This window comes from Orcinus orca, chromosome 2 (assembly GCF_937001465.1).
Source record: "Orcinus orca chromosome 2, mOrcOrc1.1, whole genome shotgun sequence".
NCBI lineage: Eukaryota > Metazoa > Chordata > Mammalia > Artiodactyla > Delphinidae > Orcinus > Orcinus orca.
In genome coordinates this window covers 79,222,746-79,235,846 of record NC_064560.1, presented here as the reverse complement: position 1 = coordinate 79,235,846, position 13,101 = coordinate 79,222,746, and the positions used below count along the sequence as shown (strand labels likewise).

The 13,101-nt window shown below is 40.7% G+C and overlaps 3 non-coding genes across 3 annotated transcripts; all 3 read left to right on the top strand.

Annotated features, from left to right (window-relative positions):
* Positions 1-188: 188 nt before the first annotated feature.
* On the top strand, positions 189-255 carry LOC117202074 (small nucleolar RNA SNORD109A). The gene has a single exon (XR_004484248.1). It is a non-coding gene; the product is annotated as a small nucleolar RNA SNORD109A (small nucleolar RNA).
* Positions 256-9,375: 9,120 nt separating this feature from the next.
* LOC117202064 (small nucleolar RNA SNORD116) lies at positions 9,376-9,468 on the top strand. Its single transcript, XR_004484241.1, has one exon. It is a non-coding gene; the product is annotated as a small nucleolar RNA SNORD116 (small nucleolar RNA).
* Positions 9,469-11,290: 1,822 nt separating this feature from the next.
* Positions 11,291-11,383, top strand: LOC117202054 (small nucleolar RNA SNORD116). The gene has a single exon (XR_004484231.1). It is a non-coding gene; the product is annotated as a small nucleolar RNA SNORD116 (small nucleolar RNA).
* Positions 11,384-13,101: the final 1,718 nt, after the last annotated feature.

Sequence of the window (13,101 nt, the reverse complement as noted above, 5' to 3'; positions counted from 1 at the left end):
ATTTAATTTTATTCGAAAAAATCCATGGTATGTGCCTACTGTGCTGTGTAGATGAGGGTTCCATTGTTCAACTACTAAACAAAATGTCTACAGTATATGTGCTGTTTTTAATTCATAACGCAGTAGATAAGCCTGAAGAAAATAAGCCTGGCTATGGAAATGCTTATATGTTGGGAGGGTGCTTGTCTGGATCGATGATGAGAAAAATTGTCTGAGGATGCTGAGGGACTCATTCCAGATGTCAATCTGAGGTCCAGATGAATGCCCCTCTAATAGGACAAATAAGACCCTCATAGCCTGGCTTTATTTGGTGACCCCTCATTGACGACATAATACTGCTGCAAGCATGTCTTTTCTTTCTCCCAGGGCAAGGCATTATTAGCATCCTATCTTATGATGCAATATTCACTGTATATATGCTAAGTGACCCAAGACTTGCTTCATTTTGCTCACTTTGAATAGAGATGTAGATAGAACTTGTTTAAAGGAAATGTTCTTGAGTAATAAATGAGGAAACAAAAGAAATGTTGCATTAAGAAGGGGTCAAGCAACTGTGATGGGTACTGAAAGACACATTAGTGTTGGGCTAAAAGAAGGGAACCATGCATGCCTATAAAAATATTGACCATGGAGTCAGTATTAGTGTGTTTGTTATTTTTAGTGTTGAGTATTTTTTGAGACTATATCTTTCTTTTTTGTTGTTGTTGTTTATTTATGGTTTTTTGAGGTAGAAGGGCTGAAATGAGGGCCTCCACTTCAGAGAATAGGGGTGAGTAACTATACCTGAGTCCTTTAAAATTCATATGTCATGTGCTCTGTGCCACACCCTGAAGTCTCTGTGTTCATCTGTTCAATGGCTTACTCGATTATATCTTCATGATGTGTCCTTTTCTTTGGTGATTGCCTCTACCCTCATTGCCAAATTTTAAATTTTATTTTATCTGAGTTTTGGATGGATTGACAAATGGAGAACCTTGGAAAATTATTGGTTTTTTAATACATTTTCTTATTGCAGTGAAATATCCTTTGGTGAAATTAAGCTGTGTTTGGGAGTTTCTGTAACAAATTATGGTTTCAGAATGTTAACCCCATGATTGAGATCATCATAGTTAGAGCATTTTGGTCAGATCCATAAGATCATTATGGGTCATTATTGCTACTCTTCTCAGTGATGAATTTGACTTTAATTAGGTGTTTTTCATTTTTTGATGTGAAAAATTATATATTAAACTTTCTGAGATCTTTGTAAGGCCATGAAGATTTTAAATGATAAAGAACCTTGAAGTACTTCATTTTTCTGAAACACAAAAAAATTCAATTTTCCATAGTACATTAATCTCACAAAAGATATCGGGTTGGGTTAATCAAGTGTAGAGATAGTGAAATTTCATATAGTAAATAATTAATCATTATTTGTTGTTAAAATTGAAACATCCATCAATAAGGAAAATGGTTTGTATATTCCTTGGCATGATTACACAGGTTTTATGTCACCTAGGGCCTGGTGTTTAATACTTTAGAAATGGGTAAACTCTGTTTTTCTTTTGACAAAGTTATGGTCGCAAATTCTTTGAAGTAATAATTGTTTTTGTTATTTTTATACTTATTTATTTATTTATGTATTGTAATATATGTTTTCACTTCTCCAGAACCTAGCAAAGTAATTCAAATGAACTCAATAACAACTAATAAAATAGCCGTGAACATTAATAATTGTAATATTAGGGAGGAAAAGAGCCCTACCAGATACTGACATGAACTGTAGAAACTCTTATCATTCAAAAACATTTGAGTATAATTATGAATGACAGGAACACTAGAACCTATTTTGGTCTAATAAATATGATCCTAAAATTACATAATTGTTTATTCATCCATGTTAGTATATAAGTAGATTTATAGTGCATGGTTGCTGTCTTAATGTGTAGAATTAAATTGACATAGAGTATTAATGCTGTAAATGGCAAGTATTAAAAATTTACAACCCAGGTTGTTTTAAAAAAGAAGTACTTTTTCCTAGGATTGGGAACAAGATGATATCCTGTCTCATCACTTCTTTTTTTTCATTGAAGTATAGTTGATATACAATATTATATAAGTTACAGGTATAAATATAGTGATTCACAATTTTTAAAGGTTGTACTCTATTTGTAATTATTATAGAATATTGCTTATATTCCCCATGTTGTACAATATAGCTTGTAGCTTATTTTATACCTAATAGTTTGTACCTGTTAATCCACTACACCTAATTCATCCCCTCCCTTCCCTCTCCCCAATGGTAACCACTACTTTGTTCTCTATATCTGTGAGTCTACTTCTTTTTGTTACATTCACTAGTTTGTGAGGTCCTTGTGATGTCCTTGTCTGGCTTTGGTATCACTGTTAAGTTGGCCTCATTATATGAGTTAGGAAGTGTTTCTTCCTCCTCTATTTTTTGAAAGAGTTTGAGAAGTATTGATGTCAATTCTTCCTTAAATGTTTGGTAGAATTCACCAGTGAAGCATATGGTCCTAGACTTTTCTTTGCTGGTAGGTTTTTTATTTTTATTTTTAAATTTCTGACTCAGTCACTTTTTTATTAATGGTCCATTTGGGCCATCATAACAAGACACCACTGACCAGGTAGCATATAAACAATAGAAATTTATTTTTCAAGTTTTGGATGCTGGAATACCAACATGGTTGAAATCAGGGGGCTGGTATGCTCGGGTAAGGGCACTGTTCTGAGTTGAAGACTTCTTGTATCTTCACATGGTGAAAGGAATAAAAGAGTTTAGTGGAGGTCTCTTTTATAAGAAAGGAATTTCATTCACCAGGTCTCCACCATTATGGTCCAGACACTTCCCAAGGGTCCTACCTACTACTATGTTAACATTTGGGGGTTGCAATTTTAAATATGAATTTTGGGGGGACACAAAAATTCAGACCATAGCAAGGTCTATTAGGATTTTCAATTTATTCTTGAGTTATTTTTGATAGTTTTTATGTATTTTGGAATTCATCCATTACATCTAGATTGTTTAATTTGTTGGTATACACTTATTCATAGTATTGTTTATAACCCTTTTCATTTCTTTGAAATCAGTAATAATGTGCCTGTGTCCATTTGTGACATTAGTAAGTTGAATCTTCTCTCTTTTCCTCTGGTCAGTTTAGCTAAAACTTTCTGAATTTTGTTGAAGTTTTCAAAGAATCAGTTTTTGGTTTCATTGATTTTTAAATTTCTATTCAATTGATTATTTCAATCTTTAATCTTTATTATTTTCTATGCTAATCTTTTTTTTTCTTCCTTTTCTTGCTTTATGTTTGGGTTTCTCTTCTTCTACCTTCTTCAGGTATAAGGTTATATTATTGACTTGAAATCTTTCTTCATTTTTTTTTTTCCCGGTACGCGGGCCTCTCACTGTTGTGGCCTCTCCCATTGCGGAGCACAGGCTCCGGACGCGCAGGCTCAGCGGCCATGGCTCATGGGCCCAGCTGCTCCGCGGCATGTGGAATCTTCCCAGACCGGGGCTGAACCCGTGTCCCCTGCATCGGCAGGCGGACTCTCAACCACTGCGCCACCAGGAAAGCCCTCTTTCTTCATTTTTTTTTTAACATCTTTATTGGGGTATAATTGCTTTACAATGGTGTGTTAATTTCTGCTTTATAACAAAGTGAATCAGTTATACATATACATATGTTCCCATATCTCTTCCCTCTTGCTTCTCCCTCCCTCCCACCCTCTCTCTTTCTTCATTTTTTAATGTAAGTTTTAACAGCTATAAAATTTTCCCCTCAAGTACTGCTTTTGGCATCTCGTAAGTTTTGGAATGTTGTATGATAATTTTTATTGATCTCAAATAATTTAATAATTTACCTTGAGAATGAGAGAATCTTATTTGATTCATTGTTTATTAGGAATGTGTTTCTTAATCTCCACTTGTGTGTGATGAGTCTTCTAAAATTCCTTCTGTTACCGATTTCTAATTTAATTCCATTGTGGTCAGTGAACATACTTTGTATGATTTCAATGTTTTAAAATTTATTTAAACTTATTTTGGGTGTTATTTCTGGTCTATTCTGAAGAATGTTCCTTATGCACTTGAGAAAAATGTGTAATCTTCTGCTTTTAGGTGGAGTGTTCTGCGTAAGTCCGTTAGATGTAGTTGATTTATGGTGTTGTTCAAGTGCTCTATTTCCAGAATGATCTTCTTTCTAATTTTTCTATTGGTTATTAAAAGTAGGACATTGAAGTATCCACGTATTGTAGAGATGTCTGTTTCTCTCTTCAATTCTGTGCAATTTTGCTTCAGATATTTTGGGACTCTGTTGGTAGGTGTGTAAATGTTTATGATTGTCATATCTTCTTAATTGATTGACTCTTTTATCAATGTTTAATTGACCCATGAAACAATTTTTGTTTGAAAACAAATTTTGTCTGATATTAGTATAGTCACTCTAGCTCTATTTTGGTTACAACTTATATGAAATATTTATTTCATGATCTAATTTTCAACCAGTTTGTCTCTTTGAATGTAAAGTGTGTCTCTGGCAGATAACGTACAGTTGGATCATGTTTTTAAATCCATTTTGCCAATCTCTGCCTTTCACTTATACATTTTATACCATTTCTGTTTAATGTCATTACTGATAAAGGACTACTGCCATTTTGCTGTTCATTGTTTTCTGTGTCTTACATGTTTTTTGGTCTTCATTATTGCTTTTTTTGTGTTAAGTAGATATTGTTGAGTGCACCATTTAAACTTCTTTATTTCCTTGTTGTTTTTACTATATATATTTTAAGTTATTTTCTTAGTGGTTGCCCTAGGGGTAACAATTAACTTCTTAATTTATAACAATCTAGTTCTAATTAATACCAATTTAATTTCAATAGTATATAAAATCTTTGCTTCCATATTGCTCCATTTCCCCTGTGTGTTGTCATTGTCACAAATTATGTCTCTATACTTATGTACTCATCACCACAGACTGATAATTTTTGTTTTATGCAGTTATTCAAGCATATGATAGGAAAAGAGAGGAGTTACAAAAAACATATTAATATTGGCTTTTATATTCGCTTGTGAAGTTACCTTTACTGATATTATTTATTTCTTGATGTGGATTCAAGTTACTGTATATGGTCCATTCATTTCAGCTTGACCCCCTTTGACATTTGTTGTAGGGCAAGGCTGCTGTCAAAGAACATTCTCAGTGTTTGTTGTCTGAGAATGTCTTAATTTCTCCTTCATTTTTGTAAGGCATTATTGTCAGATCAAGAATTCCTAGTTGAATGTCTTTTCATTGCATAACTTTGAAACTATCATCCTACTGCCTTCTTACCCCATGTTGTATGATGAAAAATCACTTGTTATTTTATTGAAGATCACTTCTATCTGATGAGTCCCTTCTTTATTGCTGCTTTCAAGGTTCTCTCTTTGACTTTCTATTTGAACAGTTTCATAATGATGTGTTTCAGTATGAATCTGTTTGAATTTATCCTACATGGAGTTCATTAGACTGCTTGTATAGGTAGTTTATCACTTTTCATCAACTTTGGGCAGTTTTGTCCATTATTACTTGAAATATAGTTTCTGTTCCTTTCTTTCTTCTTTCGTGACTCTCATTATGCATATGTTGGTACACTGGATGGTAGCCTCATAGGACTTTTAGGCTATGTCCATTAAAAAATAAATTTTCTCTTCCTATAATTGGATAATTTAAATTGACTTACCTTTAAGTTAGTTTTATTTTTTCAGCTCAAGTTGTTGTGGGGCCCTTTCTGTGAGTTTTTCAACACTTGCTATTGTGCTTTTCAGCTCCAGAATGTCTACTTGATTTGTTTGAAAACTTTCTGTCTCTTTATTGATACACCTATTTCATGAGACAGTGCTTGTGGGGTTCATCTAGTTCTTAAATATGTTTTCCATTAGCTCTTTCAACACATTTAAAGTAACTGATTTAAAATATTTGTCTTTGAGTCCAATGTCTTGGCTTTTCAGGGAGAGTTTCTATTACTTGTTCTTATATTTTTTTCTCTGTGTGTGGGACATACTTCATAGTTTCCTTGAATGCCCATTACTTTTATGTTGAAAATTGGACATTATGAATATCATAATGCGGCAACTCTGGAAATCAGATGTGCCTTCCCTGTTTGTCTGTTGTTGCTTTTTGTTGTTGAAGTTGTTTGTGGTATGTGTTCACTGAAGACTGCTTCATTAGATTTGTGGTCAGCTAAAAATTGGACAAAGATTTCCTTAGAAATCCTGAAGACAAAAAATTTCCCTGCGTTTCAGAAGTCTCTCTGTGTATGTTAGTATATGCCTTTAACACTTAGCCAGGCATTTTAAGCTTTCCCTTAGCCTCAATTTTTGCTTGTTAAGAGCCTCAAGTTCACTCACAGAGGAGACCTTAGGCCTTCTCAAGTTTTCCCTGAATAGGCACATAACTCTACATCTGTGCTGCCCTTATAGATTATGAGGAACACATGGAATCACCTGATAGCCATTACTTCAAAAACACAAAAAATTCATTCCTGAACTTTCCTCATAAGGTATTGGTTTAATTTATTTTCTGTTACAACTGTAATCCGTTGCATTAGGCAGCAGCGACAAACAATGCAAATTACCACCAATCTAGCTGCTAGCATTGAGTGACTTCTGAATTAGGAGAAAGAAAAGCAAGTCTTTGAACCAGTGTTTTAGGGAGCCAACATAAATCATAAATTAAAAGAAATTACAATTCTTTGGATATGAGGTCAGTCCGACTCTTTCCACTACAAGAACCAGGAATGTGGAGTGTTATTCTCAATAATATCACTGAGTTGGGGAATAAGACATGAGATTAGAGTCAGTTAAACAGCCCAAGGTTTCTGGATTTTAGAAATTGAACTATGTTTCTTGATTAAGAGATTGCCTAGTGACAGCTATTACTTGGTGAATTTGCAGATTTCCAAAAAAGTTGATAGTGCAAGCATTTACCACTTTTTCGTTATTGTTTATGAAGGGACAGGTGTTGGAGTTCCTCATGTGTCAGATTTGGTGCTGTCATTCTCATTTCACTTTTGATTTTACCAGTCACTAATGAAGTTCATCATATCTTGAAGGATTATAATCACTTGTGTATCTTCACTTGAGAAGTGTCTATTAAAATAATTTTAACAATTTTAATGGAGTTATTTCTTTTCTTCTTCAGTTGAAAGAGCTGATTATATGGTATGGGAGGAAAGATTTTACCAAAAATATAATTTGAAAATCACCCCCTGTGATTCTGCTGGTTACAGTTTATCTGTAAAATTAAATCCTTATATCACAAAATACAGTAATACTGGTAAAGAAAAATGTATGTAAATTTTTCATTTAACTTTTTGAGAAAAAGATATTTTATTGCTATTGTTCTTTTTGCCTTCTGTGAATAGGGTAGTTTACCTTTTGTAATAACATGAAATGGAATATAAAATATGTTGCATAACATATGGTGATTCATAATAAAAAACAGGTCTATGGATAATCTTTTTAAAACATGTGAAAAAGATCACATAATATTGGAGATATTTTCCACAAAGGTGTTATGTTTAGAAAAAAAGATAATATATTTTTTTAACATCTTTATTGGAGTATAATTGGTTTACAATGGTGTGTTAGTTTCTGCTCTATAACAAAGTGAATCAGCTATACATATACCCCCATATCTCCTCCCTCTTGCGTCTCCTTCCCACCCTCCCTATCCCACCCCTGTAGGTGGTCACAAAGCACTGAGCTGATCTCCATGTGCTATGTGGCTGCTTCCCACAAGCTATCTATTTTACATTTGGTAGTGTATATATGTCCATGCCACTCTCTCACTCCATCCCAGCTTGCCATTACCCCTCCCCCGTCCTCAAGTACATTGTCTATGTCTGTGTCTTTATTCCTGTCCTGCCCCTAGCTTCTTCAGAACCATTTTTTTTTAGATTCAATATATATGTATTAGCATACAATGTTTGTTTTTCTCTTTCTGACTTACTTCACTCTGTATGACAGACTCTAGGTCCATCCACCTCACTACAAATAACTCAATTTCATTTCTTTTTATGGCTGAGTAATATTCCATTGTGTATATGTGCCACATCTTCTTTATCCATTCATCTGTCAATGGACACTTAGGTTGCTTCCATGTCCTGGCTATTGTAAATAGAGCTGCAATGAACATTTTGGTACATGACTCTTTTTGAATTATGGTTTTCTCATGGTGTATGCCCAGCAGTGGGATTGCTGGGTCGTATGGTAGTTCTATTTGTAGTTTTTTAAGGAACCTCCATACTGTTCTCCATAGTGGCTGTATCAATTTACATTCCCACCAACAGTGCAGGAGGGTTCTCTTTTCTCCACACCCTCGCCATCATTTGCTGTTTATAAATTTTTTGATGATGGCCATTCTGACTGGTGTGAGGTGATATCTCATTGTAGTTTTGATTTGCATTTCTCTATTGATTAGCGATGTTGAGCATCCTTTCATGTGTTTGTTGGCAAAAAAAAGATAATATTTTTAAAAAGGAACTCTGTGAGGGACATTGCTGAAGGGTTTTTAAAAGTCCATGAACATATCAGGTGAGAGGTACAAATTATGTGTTGGGAAGGGCAGTGATACCTTTTCATGGGAGAATATGACATAGGATAAAAAGTATGAAAAATGAAAAATAAGAAGATTTGAAAAAAATGTGAAGATTTTGACTTAGGCGGCAGATCCTGGCATGAAGCACAAATCATAGTGTGCATGGGAATTCTTTGCATTTCACAAGGCACAGGCCACGATGATGTGTAGAAGGAATGCCATTTCACTACAAACACAAAAATACAAATGAACAAACACATACAGGCAAACGTAAGTGACTAATGTCCTACACTCCTGCCATCAGACACGCATTCAGTCCTCCCTAAGGGAAAGAGGTAGTTGGAAGCAGGTGCAGGGCTTACCACCAGGTAAACATTGGCATGAATCTTCTTCTGTGAGGACCCGGATCCAATTCTGAAGCTCATGTGTGATTTCTGTCCACTTCTCAGGTGGAGTTGCCAAGCAAGGCTGGCCGTCCGCTAAGACAAGAACACCTTCGCGTGATATGATGACTGGAGGTATGAGGGAGACACGAAAGAAGTGGGATGGTCCCAGGGTGCTGAACCTGGCCATGGATCTCTCAGGGCCGTAGACATCCCCCCACCCCAAGGTGTGCTATTGGATATTAGGGTTTCCTTGGATGGACCCAGTGACTGCAAGCGTGGATTCACTCTTCTTCTTGCTGAGTGGCCTGGGAGCTGTGGATTCCCCAGGCTGTTGGAGTACTCCGGGGTCATTGGATCCTCTTCAGAGCCACCCGGCCTCACAGTTGGATTCTGCAGTGTCCCAGCACGTGCTCGGATGGATGATGACTTCCTCGTATGCATTCCTTGGTAAATCTGAACAAAATAAGTGAGAATGCTCTACCATCTCCTCATCGAAACTGAGGTCCAGCACGTTGCCTCCCTTGGGGGTAGGGGACAGTTAGGAGTGAGGGCCAACGTTCCCTTGCTGACACGCATGCAAACACCACTCAGGGTGCCAGCATTGGAGGGGATCCTGTCTGAGGGTCGACTATGTCTGCACAGTAGCTGGGTAGTCTATGATCCCAGGTCCTTGGTGAAAGGCCAGTGAGGGATTGTGAGATGGCAGGCTCTCCTGCTGGTCTTAGGAGAAGGAGTGTGTGCAGATCTAGGCCCAGTGAGCTCGCGGCTTGGAGAGGTGTGTTTTGGCCAGGTTCCCACTTTGGGCATGGCACTTCGGGGGGTGTATTCACTGTGCCCTTGCAGGGTTCCAGCTCCCCTTGCGTGGCAGAGGTCTTCCACTGGAAGTCTGTCTGTGGTCCTCGGGGACAGTGCCTTTGATCTCTGTGAGGTCCTTGTTAGTGTCGCTGTGGCAGTGGAGAAGTGCCAGAATGCATGGGATGGGGTCAGCGTCGTCAAATCAGACATGCTTACAGTCTGTCTTCCCTGGTGTACAGTGTCCCCATGTTCGCATGATGTCTGTGGCTTCCAGTAGGGTCGAGTCGCCTTGTGGGCAGGAGGAGGGCACTGAGGATGAGGCTGTTGAGTGTTTGAATGTTTCCTCGGATTCAGGGCTCCAAACCCTGCCGGCTAGAAGCTGGCCGGGATGTGGCTGGAAAGGTAACCTAGCTTCTGCCGTGGGGTTCGAACCTGGGTCATGGTTGCTGAAGCCCACCACTTCCCATGGTGGGCATTCCCACAGGTCCATGGAAAGTTATTTGCCCTAGATGACAAGAAGTAGCACTTGGGCTGAAGTCCATTAGCCCCTAGAGAGGTGCCGGGCTGCATCTTGCCTATAGCCAGCTGCACGTCAGAGTTGGCACCATCAATGGGAGGTTCCCTTGCTTCCAAAAGCACTGGGAGTGGCCCCAAGTGCACATCAGATGTGCTACTAGCTGGCAGGGTCTCCAGGTCCACGTAGATGTCACACCCACAGCCGGGAGGCAGATCTCGTCGAGTCTTTGTGCTATGGTCACAAGGCGTGGCTGTGGGAGAGCGGGATCCATGGCCAATTTCAACAGCCCCTGGGGGTCAAAGTTCACATGCGGCCTCTTGAGGCTAACAGGGGTTTTCTCCATTTAGTGGGGGGGTCCAAAGCCAGGGCGCTGTGTATAAGCTGTGGCTTTTACTGTTCAGGTTCTCTGCAGAGGGCAACAGGGACACACAGAGACCAAGACGCGGATTCAGAGGAACACATAGAAACCCACAAGCGCATCCTCGTGCATACACGTGCATACACGTGCAAACACACACATACACCCTCAAACACACCGGCTAATGTAAGTGCCTAACTTCTACAGTCGTGCTGTCAGACACGCAATCAGTCCTCCGTAAGGGATAGAGGTCCTTGGGAAGGAGTTTCCAGGATCACGCCCCGGTAAATGTTCACATGAATAATGTTCTCTGAGGACCCCAGTCCAATTCTGAAGCCTGAGTGATTTCTGTCCACCTCTCTGGTCTGATGACTGGAGGTGCTAAGGAGAACTCGAAAAAGTGAGGCGGGTGCGTGTTGGTGAGCGTGGCCGTGGATAACTCAGGAAGGTAGGCATTCACCCACCCTAAGATGTGCATTGGATATTAGGATTTCCTCAGATGGGCCCAGCGGCTGCAAGAGTGGATTGACTGTTGCTCTTGCTGAGTGGCCTGAGGACTGTGGATTCCCCAGGGTTTTGGAGTACACCGGGGTCATGGCTGCTCTACAGAGCCTCGCAGCCTGCCCAGTTATATTCTGTAGCTTCCCAGCATGTGCTTGGATCGATGATGACACCCTTGTATGCATTTCTTGGAAAATCTGAACAAAATGAGTGAGAACACTCTACCATCTCCTCATCGATACTGAGGTCCAGCACGTTTCCTCTCTCGGGGGTAGGGCACAGTTAGGAGTAAGGGCCATCGTCCCCTCCTGACATGCATGCAAATACCACCTAGGGCTCCAGCATTGGAGGGGTTTCTGTCTGAGGGTGGACCGTGTCTGCACATAAACTGGGTCGTCTATGAATCCCAGGTCCCTGCTGAAAGGCCGCTGAGGGAATGTGAGGGGGCAGGCTCACCTGCTGATCTTCAGAGTCGGAGTGTGGGCTGAGGTAGGTGCAGTGAGCTTGCAGCTTGGGAGGTGTGTTTTGGCCAGTGTCACGGTTTGTGCGTGCCGCTTTGGGGGTTGATTCTGGAAGCCAAAATGAGAAAGCTTCCCTGGTTGGAGCCCGGAACCTCAGGCCAGGCCTGTGGCCCTCCCTGTTTTTGTGTTTGTCATGGTGAAGTTCTTGAGTGGCCAGTGAGGCTGGAGCAGTGGGTGTGTGGGGCCTGGCGTTGGGCATCGGCGCAAGGGGGCTGATGGATTAGGCTTCGGTGTTGCGCTTGTCAGCTCCTGTATTGCAATTCCCGGCACAGTGTTTTCGCCACGTGGTCATCGTGGAGTGGGGTGAGGTCCGAGTGCTGCATTTAAGCCTGTGTCGTGGCTGATGGTCTGGACAGGAAGGTAAGGCATGATAAGGACAGGTCCTATGTGATGTTGTGGCATGGGCTGTCATCATTGGGTTGCAGGCTCTGGCCTCGGCTTCTCAAGGATTTGTCATGTACTTGATGGGCTGGCATCACCTGCCTATGGAGAGGATGGCTTTGGCGGTTCATGTGGATGCGACGAGGTAGGTAACCTGTGTAGACTTGTGATCCCGTTGCCAGAGAAATGATTCCCAAAGGGTGTCTTGCGTAACCTAGAAAAGATCGATATTCTGAGGAGTGTGTGCTGGCCTTCTGGGGGTAGGTGAGTTATGCGAACATGCCCTTTGGCCACTTTGTTCCCTAGTTTGGGAATGTGCAAAGCGAAAGTGTTTTTCCCGGAAGGCGTGACGTGGCCGGCCCATGAAGTACGGAGGCCTATCTAACAGCCAGAGGTTTATCCGAAGCAGTCCGTTGGCATGGTAGAGATGGGCGCACTGTTGTGATGCCAGGTGCGCTGACCTTGACAGCCACATTTCCCTTACTGGCTTCCAGGTCCCCTCTCATGGCAGAGGTCTTCCGTTGGAAGTTTGTCGGTGGTCCTCGGGGACAGTGCTTTTGATCTCTGTGAGGTCCTCGGTAGTATCACTATGGCAGTGGAGAAGTACCAGGATGCATGGTGTGGGTTTGGCATCATCAAAGCAGACATGCTTGTGGTTTGTCTTCCCTCGTGTATGGTGTCTCCGTGTTCGCATGTTATCTGTGGCTTCCAGTAGGGTCGAGTTGCCGTGTGGGCAGGAGGAGGGCAGTGGGGCAAAGGTTGCTGAGTGTTTGAGTATTTCCTCGGGATTCAGGGCTCTGAATCCTGCCGAGGGGGAGCTGGCCGAGACGTGGCTGGAAAGGTGGTCTAGTTTCTGCTGTGGGGTTTGAACCTGGGTCATGGTTGCTGAAGACCACCTCTTGCCATGGTGGGCATTCCCACAGGTCCACGGAAAGTGATTTGGCCTAGTTGGCGAGAAGTCACACTTGGGCTGAAGTCCATTAGACCCTTGAGAGGTGCCGGGTTGCATCTTGCCTATAGCCAGCTGCAGGTCATTGTCAACGCCATCCATGGGAAGTTCCCTTGC